Source organism: Zonotrichia albicollis, chromosome 4 (genome assembly GCF_047830755.1).
Source record: "Zonotrichia albicollis isolate bZonAlb1 chromosome 4, bZonAlb1.hap1, whole genome shotgun sequence".
In the NCBI taxonomy this organism is placed as follows: domain Eukaryota; kingdom Metazoa; phylum Chordata; class Aves; order Passeriformes; family Passerellidae; genus Zonotrichia; species Zonotrichia albicollis.
In genome coordinates, this window is record NC_133822.1 from 47,922,886 (window position 1) to 47,941,944 (window position 19,059).

A 19,059-nucleotide genomic window follows, 5' to 3' on the forward strand; every position below is an offset into this window, starting at 1 on the left:
GGGGTCCTCATGATGAACCCTCCTGGTTCTGAGGCACTGCCTCCCCCTAAATGCAGTCTCTGTGTCACAGGAACAACTGAGTCCATGGCCACAAGAAAAGTCCAGCCAAAAGGCCACTCCAAATCATCTCTCCCCATTCAATCATCTCCACGTTCTTCGGGCCAGGTCCTTGTCTCATCTCATCTCTTATCTCCCTTCTCATTCAGCTTCGAGGAGGATTAGCATTTTTGCAAGGCCCCAATCATGAAAGAAAGGGGTTAAAACTTTCAGTCTCTGTCTATCTCAGAACGATGATACTCCCACACGTGCTGCTGCTGCGGCCGGCCGGGCTGCACCCTTCTCCCCCCTTTCTCCTCCTGGGCCGGCTGCTATCACATTCCGTCTCGCCGACTCTCCCTCTCTCTCCCTCCTGGGGGGGGGAATGGCTGCCCGATGTCTCTTGGGGCTCCTCCACCCTTCCATCCTTGAGGGCCTTCTCACCCCCATCTCTGTCCAGGCCCCGGGCCTACCGCATGGCTGCCCCTCCCCCGCCCAGCAGCAGCGACTGGACGGGGGAAGAGATCTGACCTCTTCGCCGCGACGTCCCAAGAGAGCTTCCTAGGGCCGAAGCTCTGCTTTTTAACCCCTGTGTATTCTCGGAGGTGTGTCCAAACCCCACTGGCTACACCAGGTGCCAGTCTCAAACTCAAAACCTTCATTGGTTTGACCACAGCTTCCCAGAATTCCCACTTCTTCCTGGTCAAACCACCACAATTGCAAATAGAAGAGAAAGTTCTGCAGAGGTGGAGCAGTACTGTGCACCACCATCATACAAAATCTAGTTTGCCTAAGAGGCATGCACCAAGTTAATCATAAAAGGAAGTGGATCAGTAGCCCCCTCTTTTTCCTCTTTTTCATTTTCTTTGTTTTACTGCCCTACCTCCAGACCAACCACATGGTAGGACCAACACAGGACCTAAGGACTGATGATGTTCTTTGTCCCCTTTCACTCTTTTCAGCCTTTATTTTTCTCCTCCCTTGCTCCGACTGGGCAAAGCACTGCTATCACATTCTACCCTCTACTCCACATGGAAGTTTGTACTGGGGGTGGGGAGCTTCTGGAAGTGTGTTGTGGTTTGTGAGCCTGCATCTTTGAGAAGTTTGTTGCAGGAGATGAGAGCTCATTGAAGTGTAAAATTCAGGGCCTTGTTAGCCAACACGTTTTGGGCCTAAATAGTGGCCTGGTTGCCAGAGTTAAGGTGACTATGTTACAAGAGTATATGAGTTCCCTGACATGTGGTCTGCTGTATTTTTTCGGTTTAATGAGAATTTACAGAAAGCATCACACATTTCACACCAGTGGATATGACATATGTTGGCGCTTTTACATCATTTCATGACCTTTGAACTGAAAAAAAGTAATTAAAGTTATTCATGATCTATCACCACAGGAAAAATGAATGGAGCATGGGGAGACTCAGGCACAATGTACATACCTCACGTCATGGCTACTTGGCCTCAGAGAACGATTCATGGTCTTGCTTTCCTGACTCATTTCTTTGATTCGTTAACCAGTCTTCAGGTGGATATCCAGTCATCCTAGAGAAACAAATATTTTGGCACCATGTTTGGTTATCAGGATCAGTATGAAAAAGTCCAGCATTGTCATTTTCAAAGCTAGGAAGTTAAAGTTAAGAAGGAGGTACAAGTGCATGAGCAGTGTTTTTAGTCAGTCGCACTCTCTGCAGTCTGTAACTTGGGATTAGTCATCCTGGAGGCAGATGCTGTGAGGGAGGAAGGAGAAAGAAATAGAAGGCAAGAGTTTGTGTTGATTGAATGTGCTTTCCACCTGAACTGCTGGTGCTTCTGCTTGCGCACTTGCACAGGAAACCTCACTCTGCAATTATACCTCTTTTCTTCTTCCTGCTCTTTTTCCTCTAATATCTGGGAAATTGTGGGTAATTCTGTTTCCTCCTGTGGTTCTCTTGCATCTCAATGAAATTCACTCTCTCATGGAACAGCCTCCTTCATTCCTAAAGGTTTTCTGAAGCTCTCCAAATGCTCCAGAGTTGCCTCTGTCCAAGAAGACCTATGCCTGTTAAGTAAGAAAGTAGACAGTTGTTCCTGGTGGTTCCCTTTCTACGGATAAGATTAGAGCATTTTTACAAGGCTGGGATGATATTTTCACAGCATCTCTCTCTTGTCTTGCAAGTCTTGCCACATCCTTCACATCTGCAATGTGCTCTGGGCAGATGAGAGCTTCCTTAACACAGACATTATAATAGCTCAGAAAATGGGTGATCACTGCAAAAGATACATTGAATTGTTGCTGTGCTTTATTTAACATTCAAAACAACAGCATGAGCATGGAAGACCTGGGGCAAACATTCCTGTTAGGAGTACCTGTGACTTTGCAAATTCATGTTTGAGGTAAAATGGTAGCTGCAGGCAGAGTGCTTTTACTTCTATGCAAACCACTTGTCAACCATGTAAACATATGGGTCCAAAGTAATTTATAACCTGATGAAGGTAATAAATAGTTTGGGCTAGATCCTCAGCTGCTACAAAAGCTAATGGAGCTAGTCTAATTGCACCTTGTGAGTTCTGTGCTGCTGAGTAGTATTTTTTTTTAATTTTTAAACCAGAATCCATGTTATTGAAGTATTATGGAGGGGAGGGAATGCAATTTTGCATTAAATAACAGAAGACAAATCTTGCTGAAAAGCAACTCAGAAACCAACAGCAGGTGTCTTGCATGTGTACACCACACTGTCTAGTAGTCTAAGCACTATAATATTCAGACATCAGGTTTCCTGGTCAGAATATGTCAGATCAAACCTCCTAACACCTCCCAAATTCCAGCAAAATATGAACCTGCACATCAATTTCTGTCCCTGATAACACAAAGCTGTAGATAATTAACTTTTGTCTTTTTTATTTTTATGTGTCAATATATTTAATCTTTGTGGATGTTATAGATAATATAATCTATTTCTAAGTCTTTGCAACATGTTTTGAAGGCAGTTAGTCAGTACAAATACTTGACAATTACCAATCATTAGTCTCTCAAAGGCTGCTTTACCTTTAAATCACTCTAATGATGCTGTCATAAAATATGGCTTGTTTACTATATTTTTTATGTATGCTGTAGCTTGCATATAATTTCAATTACCTTCCATCTTTGCCATCTGGAAACAGGGAAAAGAACTTGTCTCCTTTGTACTGTATGGAAAATAATTACCAGTGATACTCTGTATGATAGCTAAAGGAGAATTTTTGCATCATAACTTGATTGCGCTTTTCACAAAATAAATTTATTTAACTATATATACACCAAGAATTAATAAATGATACTATTAAAAAGTTGTTATAATTTCAGGAATTAGTTCTTCCAACTGGAAAGAAATAATATTTCAAAAACCACAATAAAGCTCTACCAAACATACTATTTTTGTCACACAGATATGATGCCCAGGGTCACAGCAACCTGAGGAAAAAATATGTTGTTTGGCAAAGGAGGTCCCTCACACCCTTTTTAATGTGATAATTAAAAAAGATAATTAGCAATAATGGTGAAATCCCACTTATTTAGTTCAGATTAGCAGAAAAAACTTCAGATATTTATCTGAATTCAGACAATCTATTTGAATGTAATGAGTAACAATAATAAACTCTTCCAACCCGCAGTTCAGATTCTTGTGCAGAATCTCCCTGAGAACAGTGAGGATCTTTTGAAGATCAGAGGTGTGATCACTGCATTTTATTGCAGGAAGTATTTCCTCATGAATTATGCAGGTATCACTCTTAAACAGAAGTCTTTTGCATCAGTTTTCTCTTTATCCTTCTAATCTCAGAACTCAAGAGAAGCAATAGGCAGACATAAGAATGAATAATGGGAGGCAGCAGATGTAGCCAAATCTTGCATGCATCCAAGAAGAACCAAGGTGTTTCAGCTTGAAGATGAGAAGAATTCCTTGACTCATCAACAAACAAACAAACAAACAAGCAAACAAAATCACCAAAGTTTTTAAAAGCCTGCGTGAAAATATGTTGCTGAAAGGGTATTTCATATATGCCACTATAACATAAGGGAAGAGGATTCCACATGTAAAAGCACAACAAACTACTGACTGGAAAATTGCAAAAATATCTTTGCCAGCTCTCAATCACAATTTATTCCATAAAAGGAAAAAAAGTTCCATATTTATTCATGACAAGAACACTGACAAATATAAGCACCTGTTTGTGTAAAAATTCAAAATTAATCAAATTTTGGTGCCTGCAGAAAGAAAGAGAATCTATAATGAAGTGCAAACAATGTCAAAAAAATAGGAACAGTCATGGATCAAATTTATGGTAAAAAAATTGCCCCTGGGAAATTTAGATTTTTCTCATGATGGTTTTACAACTTTCTACAGTAAAGATATACTTTTCATTTGTTTGTCTGTGGCAGCAAAATAAATACCTTCTCATCTCTGGTCAATATCTGATATAAAGACTAAAAAACCAGCAGAGTAAACATCTGCAAGACTCATTTAAAATATTAAGTCTCATATAAAATTACTTTATCTTGTCTTTCAACTATTTGGAAACACAAATTAAATTTACAACAGTCATTTCATATGGAAATTAGTTCTTCCCCTTGAAGACACTGATAGCTAATCGCATATTTCATGGTACGAGATTGTATGAATTTGCCCTATTTCAGCCAAGTGCCCAAAACCTGTACAACATTAATTCAGTGACAAGGCCTAAGTATGAAGCTCAGAATGTCCTTCTTGCCTTTTCTTCATGCATGCCTACAGAGACACTGGCAAGGCTTGTATTGCCTTGCTAATTGAGCATTAGATTAAGTGGACTGGTGTATTTGTTGTCTGGATTTTAGCAAATAAGTGGAAGAAATAATTGCCATCATAAGCACAGCCACAAATCCGCTTTACATTTTAATTTAATGTGTTTGCATGGGATTTTAATCCTTAAAATGGATACACCCTACTGTAGCTAGCTATAAATGTGAGGCATAAAGTTTCCTTCTAATAGTGTGTCATCAGCATTTGCATTTTCAGCCTGGAAAAAATCATTTTGGAAAGGTTGATGCATTCTGAAATATTGCAGTCAGTATTTTGCAAGCTGATCAAATACTGTATTTTGTAGGAATAAAACTGCAGTGGCATTGCTTTTTATAAAAGTTGTTAGGCAAGAAGGCCAAAGAAATTTTAAAGAATTGCTGCAATGAAAGCAGGTAATGTATTTAGCAAATAAAACTACCCACTTGTAAACAGTTCAAAGAACCAATAAAATATAAAGTTTCTGTTTTGGTTTTGTCTATCAAATGTATTAGAATATAGAAAAACAAATATTAGAACTTGAACTTATTTCTTCAGGGTAATATTACCTTACATACCTTAATGCTTTCACTACTGGAATGAGATGGTGGCCTAATCTAGTGGTTAATAAATGTATTCATTTTTTGAGACATTTTCTTTATTTTGAAAATAATCTGTTGGTCCATGTGTCAGGACCTGGAGGACTTCATGAGCCCAAATAGCCTGTCAGGGCAGCTTCACTTGGAAGCCAAGGAGCCCAGGGCAGCCTAGGACTGTCGCAGACATCCTTTCACTAAAAATTCTTCCTTTAGGATTTTTCCTTCTGAGAAGCTAAGAGGTCTCAGAGACAGAATGTAAACAATGGTTATCTGCTGCTGTGGAATGCAACAGGTCCATCTGTGACTGGCCCATCTTGGATGTGTATAATTAATGGCCAATCAAGGACCTAGCTATCTTGGACAGAGTTGGAGAGAGCTGCCTTTGTTATCATTCTTTTCTATTCTATTCTTAGCATAGCTAGCCTTCTGGGGAAACCTTTTCCTTCCTTTTCTTTTTAATGTAGTTATAATGTAATATATATATCATAAAATAATAAATCAAGCCTTCTGATCATGGAGTCAACATTCTCGTCTCTTGCTTCACCTGAAAACCCCTGTGACCACTGTCACAGAGGACCCTGGCATTCTGCTCAGCCCAGGCCCTGTTGAGTCCATTGGGGCTGCCCAGAGGGACCCCAGTCCTGTTTGCAGAGCAATCCCTCTCCTACTGCTTCCTGCAACCACATTGCACAGCTTCCCCTCAGAACTGCTGTTGGATGCAAAAACTACATAGATCTTTTTGCACTACAAAAAGCAAACCTCTGTCAAAGTACCACCTGGCGAGTATTTATGTTCTTCCACTGAATAAATCTCACCTTTAAACACCAAGCTACTATATTTATTTCCATGGAAGTTAATTCATCATACAGCGGTCCCCACCTGCTCTGACAACTGCTCTAAGAGACGCAGATGAAATTGAATAACGCTGGTTTGCAATACAGAATTTGCAGATACAGAATTAAAAAAAAAATAAAGAGAAGTGCAAGCTCGCATTAGATAATGAATGAAAGCAGGTATAATAGCAAAGTGTAAGAGGAACAGTACATAGAGGAGATGTGTGAATTCCTGCCAAGCAAACACAAGTTACAGCAATGGAGTAAACAAAGGTTTAAGATGCACTGGCTTCCTAAGCACCTTTCCAATACAGATTTGCCCTCTATGATTGGACAATCCAGGGTCTGTATCCAGAGCTGTCTCTTGAGAAATTCCCACAGTTTCTGCTAGTGTGGAACTGAAATTGGAATGTAAGAATCCAAAAGAAAAATGACAGTCAGAACTCAAACAAACCAAATGTTACACAATCCCCCTATATCAGAGAGAAATGCTACTGTAAAATTGCAAAAAATGAGCCACAAGTATAAAGAATCTCATACATTTGTTTAACTGAGACCCTGGTCAAATTCTTCACGAAAAGTGAAATTCAAAAGATATCAAAGATAATCCTCTCATATTAATAGTATTAAGCACCTCTTTCATGAATAGAGATGCTATCACTATTTTGCTTTTGCTTTGGAGGTTACTGCCCTTTGTTGACATGAAGTTGCAGCTGTCATTTTAGTGTTGGCCCAGGTTTCTACTTCCCAAAATATTGGATAGTAATTGTGTTAAAATATGTGACCTAGATAGCTCTTATCCATTGAGGGAAATTGGCTGTTTTATTGTAGTTGCTGCTCTTCAGATGTATTTAAATGTGATTATGAAAGTGGTAGAATTTGCAGACCGTGTTTCCCACACTACTTGCAAGAAAAACAAGTTAGATGTGAATACTAACAGGAACACAAGAGAAATAAATGGGGGAGAAAGTACATGTTTGTACAGACAGGTTAATGTGTCTGTGCATGAACATGGTTTCGTATGCGTAATATACATATACTCTCAAATATTTCTCCAAGTGGGAAAATTCAAAATACAGTGGAGGCTTACTAATTTATCTTGCAAATTTATACTTATGTAAGCTGTGTGTATCTACATACAGTGAAATCAGAGGTCAGAAAAATGATTGAAGACCCAAGCCTAGCTTGATAGTTCTCAGCTCCTAAAGATTTTGTACAGTAAAATCTCTTTTGTTGGATAAATATTTAAAGCAGATTGAACCACTGCTCCACATGCAATCAAACCAGGCACTTGTAAACTTAATTATGAGTGACAACCCAAGCCAGAACTTCAGTGCTGGCTCACTTCACTCCTTCATCTGTGTACCCTCAGGAATTACAATTCTAATGTCTCTGTCACTAAGGAAATTACATGATTAAACTAGCTTTCACAGGGAAATCAATTACTCCTCACATTTTTTAGTTTATTTTTACATCCCAGAGCCTTCTTTGGTATGTCATATTGAAATGACACAACTACAATGTTCTTTAATATAACTTTAATTTTTTAATTTTCTTAGGAAATCTGTTTCTATTTTTCTATATTTACCCCTCCAAAATATCCCAAAAAAACCTCTTTTGGACAAAGAAATGCTATTGAGTGAATATGCCACATCCCCTATCACACTCAAGCCTCTGGAAAGGCTGAGAGATATAAAGGACTGCTAAAAACTATGATGAGAGCATTAGGCAATGGGGCATGCAAGCAACAGGATGCAAATTTAGCAGAAGTCACTTGGTTGCTTGCCACCAGAGGAACTGCAAACCATCCTGATCCAACCAAAACAGGCCTCCTACATGGGGGAGGAGACAACTTCACATAAGGAAGTAGTTGGGAAAGACCCTGTGGATTTCTCCTCCCATTGGAAAAGGCAAATGCAGACATGGGATCGTCTTTGCTCAAAAGTTGGGCTTACTGGGTGGGTAATGCAGAAGGATGGGGACACCTGGTGTACATCTCAAGCAGATTTAACTCTGGGGTAAATAATCTGCTGTATGTCACAGGAAGTAAAGTAGCAGTAATGACATGAACCAGGGCAGAGGAACAAGGAGAGTATGATGATTATTCAAGCCAGGCTGGTGCTGTGCTACTTTTCCTGTCTTGATCATCTGTCTTGATGGAATGGAGTCTAAATCATGGCTGGTTTTGATCATCTGAAGGGGTGGAGAAAGTCCATGGAATAGGAAAATAATATCTGTGAACTAATGGGGAATAGTAGTTAACAAAATATATACATCTGTGTGTGGGTATAAAGCTGGTTTAATTACCTAGTTAAAGCTGTAAGAAAAAAAGGAGGAGGGAATTAATTAATTATGTTTTCCTTCCAGAACAATTCCTATGCATGCTGCAGACCTGCTTCCTGGGAAGTGACTGGACATTACTTGCTGGTGGAAACTAGAAAACAATTTAGTTTCTTTTTCTTTTCTTTTGCATGCACAGCCTCCCATTTTTCCCTTAGTAAACTGTGTTACCTCAAACTATGATTTTTCACTGTTATTTTCCCTCCCCTGTCCAACTGAGAAGTGCAAGTGATAGAACAGCTTGGTGGGCGACTGGCACCCAGCCAAGGTGAACCCACTCCAGTCTTGGATATTTTTGCTTCATGGCTTACTTAAATGTCTCTGATAGGAGTGTCATTATATTTACATTATCCAATTGTCTCTATTTAGATAACAATTACTTCTGTTTCACAGATGTAATATTCACCTGTGCACTCTACCACTGATGTTATGATTATTCTTTCAGTCACACTGTCTTGTATGTGTGTGCACACATGTTTACCTGTGTGTGTTTAGGTATATAATAAAACTTAATTTCTTGCCTGGTCAAATTTTTCTTAGGCTGTTCCAATTTATCCTGTCTAATGAGACAGCTTCTAGCAGCAGACATGTTGACAGTAAAAGTAATAGCTTTACAAAAGCAGTAACCTGTTGCTGTACATTGCTATATTGAAAAATGGATGCTCTGGTTTGGAGCACATCTTTTTATTGAGCGGCTACACTCAGTGATGGAAGATACATGTGAGAGAAGAACATTCCTAATCACCAAATGTTCTGATAAAGAGGACCAATTAATCTTTGTCTATTAGAAATAAGGATAGGGATTAACTCCTGTAACCTAGTCTGAAGACAAAGTTAAAATAAAACTTAACAATATTGAAGCACTCTGCAATTTTTCTTTCATGCTCTGTACATATTATTTTGCACCCATAACAGCCTATGGCTTAATACAGTTTCTGAGGTCCGCTATACCAGTAATACTGAGAAAAGCTGAAAACTATAAATTACCCAGGCAGCGACTATTACCTGAACCCGACTGCCTAGTTGCATTTATATTAGCTCATCTTTCCTTGTTTCCATCTTTAGGGAATTTACCTTAAAACCACCAGCTCTGTGGGAAAGCCAGCTCTCAGACAGAGAGCTCACCTTTTGGCCTTGACACTGGTGCACAAAGAACTTGGGGACACCAAGAGCTTGTGGATCTGTACCAGGTTCTAAGTGCAGCCTTTGCCTGACCATGCAGGTTGTTAAGAGGCTCTTGATTCAGTGATGTGACGGTCTTAGTGTTTATGTGCCAACATAATGGAGGGTGATTTTCTCTGGCCTCAATGCTACAAAACTCTTTCACTCACTGTGAGCATACTCACAGTGTTTTGCAGATCTTGGGTGGTGATTAAATGCTGCATATTTCTGAGCCCCAAGTGAATTTAGCTAAAGGGAAATTTAAAATAGCTTCCTATGTCTTATTGTCATTCACTTTCACCACCATCTTCAAAGAGAAGTCAAATAAGAACAAAAAACTCTCTTTCTTGCAGTGTGTAAGATAGGTTTTTCAGGGATTCTGAAAAGGTAGCAATAGGTAACAAAGTTACTGAAGGATTAAAAATATAGATTAACAGTCTAAAAGATCCATTTAGATAACATGCACTACAATCCACAGGTGAAATTCATTTTATTGGCATGAAGTCAGTAATTAAGCTGTATGCAAAAGAAACCTGGGGGCCTCCAGGTGCTCCACTTCATCCCTCCAACCCACTGCCTTAACTGCAGGATACAGAGCTCCCACAGAGCCATGCTATTCCTATCTGCAGGCTAGAGAGAGAGAGCAGCAGAGCCCTGGGCCAAATAAGCAGGCATGAACCAGGCCCTCTCAGCATCCCCCACGCATCATTCCACCTGTGCCTCCTCTGGGAATGCACAGACACACATACAGAAACATAGCGCCACCCTAGAGGGCTTAGCGTTCCCCTTCCTGCAAGTGGACATTTTCACCTAGCAAAATTATACTCTATTTTGGGGTAACTTAGGCCTTTTTCTGTAAGCTAGCAAATTCTTCAGAGGATATTAATAATGCAGAAATTATGAGAAGGTAAAAATTTTACGTTTTCAGAAAAAATTTACAAGCACTATAGGTTTACAAACAACACTAGGGCCTCTTTTTTAAAGCCTAGATACCAGACACAGGGTTAACATCTACCAATGCCCACTATTCTTTTGATTTATGAAACATATTTTCCCCTAGTATTTTGTTGAAAATATTTAAATAATATATCAAAAACGTGAGTAGTCACTAAAAAAACCAAACAGACCAACTTTTTCCTTTTACTGCCTTTAGAGAGTATCTTTTTTGATGCAATACTAAAACCGCATTCAAATTTTGCTTACAGATCACAGCAAAATTCACAGGAGCCTAAAAAGAAAATCCCTCTCATGTGGTAAGCCCTAGTCATGGTATGTCATCCACTCTGTGTCTCAATTTAGTTGAAAAAGGCTTAACAACTGTCAATTTGAAGAAACAAGTTTGGAATAGCAATGACCATTTCATCCTGTTTATTGATTTTAGCCATTTCATTATGTTTTATCCAGCATGCTAAAATTTAGCGCTTCCCTACTAAATTTCAGATATACTTACAGAAAAACCTTGAAACAGGAGGATGGATTTGAAATAGATTTTCCCTGGCTAAATAATAACAAACAAAAAATCTCGACAGCATTTCGTTCTCCTTATTGGTATGCTGTCAACTATGAAGCTATAAAATAAAGATTAAAAATACCTGGTGCTGTCTTTAGAATGAAGGTTTCCCTTCAGTACAAGCCTGAAGGAAGGGGTCAGTTGGGTGATTGGCCTGATTTTCTAACTTTTGTTTCTCAATACCTTCAAACTCTCAATACAGAAAAATTCATGACTTGCACTTAAATATCACAAAGAATTAGTTTCTCATTTTTTCTGTTGACTGTGTACTTTCATCACTTGTTTTATTAAATTTTTCCTAGTGCCATCAGAGATCTCAGATATTTTTCCAGAGTGCAAAGTACATGCTTAAGCACCCATTGATGTCTTGTCATTTCCTGAATACCTTGTACAATAGAAATTTTATTATTCCTTTACCACGATGACTGAACTGTTCTGGGCCATTTGATTTCATATCAGAGATGGTGGGAAGGGATGTCTGTTGGACTGTTAGCTTTGAGAACAAACTGACAATGCTACAGTGACAGAAAGAAATGTCCCTGAAAATAAGAAACCAAACTGCAGGAAAAGCAAAACCAAGTGAACAATAATAAAGATTTCAACAGATTCTCAAATCTTGACTTAAGTTGGGGGGAAAAAAAAGGAATAATATAAAAATTCATATCTGCCAGAAGGGATGATCCTTTTTTATAGCATCCATGTGAAATCAACAGTTCAATACAAGCTAAATGCAGCAGTTATATGATTGCCATTTAGGTTTTATGTCATACTGTGGTCTATATGTCAGCTTGAGCTTGTGAGCAGCTGCTATGACATAAATCACCTCCAAATGCTTGCATAAATTTTTTTTTTCTTTTTGGGTGAGGAAGCAGGGAGCAGCGATGAGGTATGAGGAAGAAAAATTGGATGGAATTTAAGAAAAGTTAAAAAAGGGAAGAACACAGGTTTCAAAGTTTTGTATCCTTCTCAGCCTTTAGAAGACAAGCATTTGCAAAGTTCTCTGTGCCATCAAGAATTTTTGAAATCAGAAAACAGCAGCCCTGCAGCCACTTTTTCAAAAACTGCAAACAGTCAGGGAAAAGTATATGCAATTGTTAATGGATCATCTTTTTTCTGCATGCTGCCTATGCCATAAGAGTGGATAACATTTGTTAAATACTCCAGAATAGCATGAGGGACAGGTCTTGTTTCTGCTGTTACCGTAAGCATAGCCACCTCAGTGACTGACCATGAAACAGTTTTTATATGTTCACTCAGGCTCTGACTCTTTCCTTTTGGTTTTTCTGATTTTATTATCCTTGATTCTGTTTTTTTTCCTGTGGCTGTTGGTTGCAGGGGAATTTTGAACTCATAAATGCTTGAGTCATATAGATCTCTCCCACATAGCCCCCAAACCTCTTAGCTAATATAATTTTGGTAAAAATTCTGGCACTTAGTTTGCTGCTATGATTTGTGTCTGTGTTAAGTGAGTTAGAATTTGTTTGATGAAACATATGATCTCAAAAGTTATTAGAAGTTGAATGGAATTCCATCTGTATTTAGTGTACCTTGGGTTTATTTCAACCAGTGCTGCCAGTGAGTCAAATAGTGTGAGCCACTCAGTCTCTAGGTGGTCAATTGACAGGGGTACTGCCTCCTATTTACCTTTTCCTTCTTACTTTGGGGGTGATTTAACATGTGGGTGATAAGTTACATAAGGGGAAGTTCGTGGTTTGTTGGTCCATTCATGAAGACCACTTTTAGACAACTGCCTCTACAAGGTACTCGAAGGACCTGTAAATAGGCAAGGACAAAATGTACCAATAACAACAGCTTCCTTCTGTTGCTGTGTACCTGAAGTGTTGGTATGTAACTTGTATTCTTGCTTGTATTTATAACAAAATAAAACTTTGGTTTTAAATGTTAAGGAAGAAGTGATGCATTAGGGTGAAATGATGGCTGTTAATGCACAATTTTACAAATTGCACTGTTTATTGTTTGCTCCATAAAACCCAATAATTGTGTGTATCTATTTTGTTCTAACAATAAGCATGAAAACAAAACTATAAATACATCTTCACACAATTTGCAACATAGCTTTATATTTTACTGTGAGAAAATGAAACAAATGCCGGTATATATTTCACTACAAATAAAGGCATTTGTGATGTAGTGATTTTTTCCTCTAGATTAATCTAGACTTTCATCTAGACTAATTTTTACTTTCTCCCTATTCTACCTTTTAACAGAAAATGAAGATAAAATACAAGTTAACTCGGACAACCAATGTTGTCAGCTTTTGTGAATGAGTTAGAACTGAGATCCACCGGTGGAGTACCCTCAGTCCTGCAGCAGGATTATAGGGTGCAAATAGGGGTTTGAAAGGGACTTGAATGGATTTCAGATAGTTTTGACTAATCTATTTTAGCACTACTATACATTTACTTACATTTGGAGAATGGAGCTGTTCCCTTCAAACAACAATGCCCCATTTTGCCCTCATGATGATGTTTCTTCCATCTGCACATTTTCCTTTTTCTCCATTTTTATACTCCTAAAAACATGGACATGATTTTAACAACAAAGCATTTGAGAAGTTGTTCAGAGATGGAGGCATTATAACAAAAATCCTGGTCTCATTTTCCTCTTGTATCTCATTCAACCCTTTTGCTGTTAGTGGGAAGCAGTGGCAATGAATGGTGCCCAAACTGCTGAATGCTCTCCTATGCACGGGCAGCTGATTTGAGACCTGTACTTTTTCCTATGGTCTGGACATGAACAGTGCTTCAGACTGCAACCCCTCTGACAATAGAACTGCTTTTAGTTGCAGGAGATGTTAATCATTTCAGGCATTTTATATGACTATTAAAAGATGTCTTCTGCTAAATTGAGCTGTAATGCTTCTCTTCTTGAAGGATGCTATAATAAACAAGAAAATTGCAGTGAATGTTTACAAAAATAAATGGTTCTTCTGGGCAGCAGTGGCAGGGGGCAGAAGAATTCCTTATGTTAAGTAGAGATAAGATTGCATTCAACAGCTGGCTTCATAAAGCATGTATAAAATATGTGGTAAAAACACAGGAAGACTCACAGGATTCTGCAAGTTCCACCATGGGAGTCCAACACTGTTTAGCAGAAACAGGTTATTTGAACTTTCTACTGCAGAGAGAAAAACAATAGAAAAGTCAGACACAGTCTTCATTTCCTGCATTGGGTCTATTAAACATTAAGGGTTTGTTTTTCAGATGCAAGAGTAGTAGCAGAAAGGAAGAATTCTGCTTAGATCTGGTTTTTCATCCTGTATAATGTTAGGGTTTTTTTCAAGAATTGAGTTATATAATATTCTGTATTTACTTTTTGATTAAAAGAATAAATTATAGGCCACCTGAGAGTCACTATTAATCTTTCTTATTACTTTATTCCACAGGAAAAATAAAATAGCTAGGAATATTTCCAGCAGTATAAACAACTTCTTTGAGAATTTTGTGTCACAGATAAACTGTGAAATTAGCCATTTTTTGCCTTAATCATTCTTCCAGTTTGCTAACAGTGATTAATACAGCACCCTAATTATCCATGTCCTAATAATTTCATATCAGTCACAGAAGATTCATGGTTTAAAGTCAAGAAAAAAATCTGATGGTGAAATAGTCACAATTCAGCTTTATTACTAGAAAATGAGAGGGGTTTTTTTTCTTTGACATGTATGAAGGAAGAAAAAGAGTGTTATCTGGATCTGAAGGCTAGAAGAACATATTGTAAAATATGAAGGAACAGCCAATTTAGCAGTCAATGTTTTCAAATCTATGGTTTTCTTTTTCAGATATGCTTCTCTCACCAAGGACATGTTGCTGAAAGTCAAGGCAGGCACATAATAAACACAAAGTGTCAAAAAGGATATTTATAAAAAATTTAAGACTCTAATGCCAAGAAAAATGACCCACATTGTTTCAAGTGCACAAGACATGCTAAAGCTCCTTGTCTGCCAGTGTTTTACTGATGTCTGTGACCAGCTGAATCCCTTCCTTTGCTAAGCCAAATACCTCAGCCTTCATCGGTGTCTATCTGCAAAGCTTGAGGATATCTGAGACATTCATACAGGGATGACAGGTATAATACAGAATTTATGTACACTATTTTAGAGTAGCAGCTGAAAGCCAGCCTAGAGCATTGCATAGTGCCTGATATCCCATCTGCTGCAAAGAAGCAATACCAAATTAATTTGCAGAATACTGCTACACTAATCATGTAGGGAGACCCCCTTCTTTCACAAAATATGTTGTGGACTTCAGTTGTCTTTGTCTAAAGGGAATTTGAAACTATAGCTTCAAATCCCCTGAAAGGTATCCACCTGCAGGATAGATAAAATGGAAGCACATGTCATATGTCCTACTGAAGTTTGGGCGATGAATAATAGCATTTTCATTGCATCATTTCTGATCATTAATCAGGGAAACTAAGTCCTTTAGACAGAAATTTAATTTCCTTTGTGTGTATCTTGAAGCTATTATTTGTATTATCTCAATGAAACATTTGATTTCAATATAATGAACCCATAGCAATATTTGTGAGTAGAGTCCATAAGCTGGATAGCAATATGAGATGGCTGCAAACTCTTTACACTGTAATATGTACACAAAATTAGTTCTAAAATTCAGCTTTTCAGGCAAACAAAAGTGGATCTGGGTAAAGAACTCTAAAGAAAATATGGTCATCACTTTCAAGGCCGCCAATGTTTTCAGTGAAATCATAATGAGGCAAAATACAAAAGTTACATTAAAATACTACCACTTGGAATTTGCTTATTGTTTTATTGGAAGTGACAAACTCTAAAGAAGCAGAAGGGATGCAGAAGGTAGAAAGAGTTTTAAAGGAGACTGATTTCAGCATGTCCAGAGGGGGTTAATTGAAAAGTAAGCACAAACAGAATATATTTTGCTGCAGTTTTCTTGTGATTGTGTCTGTAATGCGTTAAATTTCAATAACTTCTCATAGAATGAGGCATGAACATTTTCTCTTTTCTTACTCAAATTCTTTTGGAATTCCTATCTCATTTTCCACCTACTGCTTTAGGAATGTAACATAAAGCATCCCAAATGTTATTGTGCTAGACTATTTATAATTTTAATAATTTTCATTCTGTGATATCAAGATTTGTTTAAAAATGGGCTCTAGAGGATTTTTAAAGTTCTACTATAATATTTAGGTTAACTGATTTAAATCTAAACTTTATTTCATTTAAATAGGCGGGGGGAACAAATAAAATAGTAAGTACTATCCAAGGATATTGTATTTGTCTTCTGAGCTGTCTTTGAATTGTGCCTGAAAACCAGATTGGAAAACCACCAGTGACTCAAACCCCTTCTTTGTACTGAGTGCCTTCATTATGTTGATAATATTTTTTTTTTCCAGAGAGAGAGATTTTAGTGTTTCAGAATCATCTAAAAAGTGTAGCAAGTTTTAATCAATGAGAAAATGTTAAACTTTTAGATATCCAAAACCCTTCAGTACAACACGAATCAAATTCTTAAACATTTTCTTCATCATAGGTATATATAATGGTTCTCCACAGTGAAAAAAAACTAAAATCAATAAAACATTGATTTTTAAATGCTTTTTGACCAATTTCTCATTTCCAAATATTATTGAGTATGTAATATTTACTGATAGCAGCAGTAATTATTGTATATGAGTCTTTCATGGGAACTTGCCACTTTATGCTTTCTCTAGAGAGGTATTTCACATATTTCTATACTGCATTTCTAAAAAAGTAATCACTATGGACTAGTGATTAAAAGGATGCTGCCTTGAGTAATGAACTACCTTTATGAACACCACTGAGGAAACAGCTGAAGGAGGAAATTGAACCACAACACCCTTTAAACTCCAACAGCCATCAAAATGTTTTAAGGTGCTTATTGTTTATCCTTCTTGATCTCCCTTTGGTAGGGAATAAATGTAAGTACCCTATTTGTAGTGTCTGTCCCTTCATCTTCACAAATCAAAACAATTTTAAAGTGCAGAATCTTTATAGTTTGTTCCCAACTTTTATATTCTTCATAATAATCAGATTTCTTGAAGGTCTCCAGAGGTAGATGGTTTGCCAGCATTTGCATTTGCACTAGACATACTTGTTCCTCCTGATAATTGAAAAATTTTGTTTTATTGCGAATGACCTAAGAGGCCCCTAAAAGTTTGCTGTAAATTGTGTGTTTAAATTAGGTACAATGGATTCCACTCACTTCCTTCTATTGGTTCATATTTATTAAAAGAATGAATGTTGGTTTAGCTAGTTATTAAAATGCTAATTATAAGCACAATTTTCTAATCTGCTACACAACAACACTGACATGTTGTCTTTGTTTTATTTATCTGAGCTTAGTGTCTGGGAATGTGATATCATCATCCATAAATTAATATAGTCCTATAGTTTTAAAATGAGTAAACTAATCTATTCCTACTAACAGTGCAACATATCTTACGAAGACACATTGTTATAGAATTGAAATTAATTTTACTGAAAACAGTGTTCTACATATATTTTTTCTAACTTCACTGAATACAGCTTAGCATCTATACTGTGATATTTCAAAACCTTCCTGTTAGCTCTTTTGTAGCTTGTCTCTGTCTGTGAAGCATTACAATTTACAAAACTGGGACTGGGACAGGACCCTAAAAAGTGTGTTCTCTATAAGGAGAGAAACAACCTGAGAAATGCTAGATCTGTCATTTTATTTACTCCCCTGCCTTCTGTAAAATATAAAGCCTGAGCTCAAAGCTCTCACTCTTCTCTTTGTTCAATGGCTTGGCTCCCATAAATGCACCATATCACCTAGTGCTCCAAAGAGAAAAATGCAATAAATAACTTCATTTCTCAAGCACACTGGCATTTATTAAATCAAACCTAGTCCCAAAGTTTACTTCAACTTACAATTTCTATCTTTTTTTTTTTCATACAAATGCGTAGCAGCAACCTAATATTTAAAAAAATAGAGGACCCAGGTGCTTTCCTACACCACAGAGTGCAAATACATTTATTTAATGTGTGAGTGTGGTAAGGGCAATTAATGTTTTTGTAGCCTGTTATTCAGAATAATTAATCTGTGAAGCACTTTGGAATCCAGGGTTGGAAAAGGCCTCTCAGATTAATGGTTTTACCAGCACTGCTAGGTCCACCACTAAACTATGTCCCTAAGCACCATATCTACTAGTTTTTTGAACACATAATTCTCTGAATATCTGGGATTAAGGTTATGCCCTAGCCAAGTTCTGTCTCACACAATACTGTCTACAGTTAGAAAAATTACCCCTATTGTATATATATTAAAAACCTTAAGGTTTTACCTGCCTGTATGCATTGCCCACATCTGACTATGGATTTTTGGATCTCTCATTGACAAAATATAGTTACTTTCAGAGAAAAATCAGTCTACTGTCTCCTTTGGGACTAATTGTGTAAATAAAAAACAAGAAAATGTTCCTCTTCACAGACTATAAGGCCATATGGCCAAACAGAGTCATCAACTTTAGACATCTGCATCAGTCTTTAAAGAGCCACTCTAAAAGGGTGCAGATTGTGCAAGTTAATATTGAACCTTCCTGTAGGCAGTCATCCCATATACTTATCTTTGCCTCAAATGCCATTGATTGCATATGTGTGTTCACAGAACTGAGACTTCCATCTCACAGAGATTTAGGTGTTTAGCATGAGTTTCCTTTGCATGCAATGGACAGACCTCTAAGAGGGATAATGCATCTTATTTTAAGTATGGTACCTAAAGATTACTAGCTGTCTAGAGATCTCTCACTCTCTTATTGACTAAAAAGGATGC

At 37.5% G+C, this 19,059-nt stretch overlaps 1 long non-coding RNA gene across 1 annotated transcript; it reads right to left on the minus strand.

Annotated features, from left to right (window-relative positions):
• Positions 1-988: 988 nt before the first annotated feature.
• LOC141728925 (uncharacterized) lies at positions 989-14,388 on the minus strand. Its single transcript, XR_012580178.1, has 4 exons — positions 14,319-14,388; positions 13,677-13,781; positions 1,476-1,578; positions 989-1,387 (listed from the first exon to the last, which is right to left on the minus strand). It is a non-coding gene; the product is annotated as an uncharacterized LOC141728925 (long non-coding RNA).
• Positions 14,389-19,059: the final 4,671 nt, after the last annotated feature.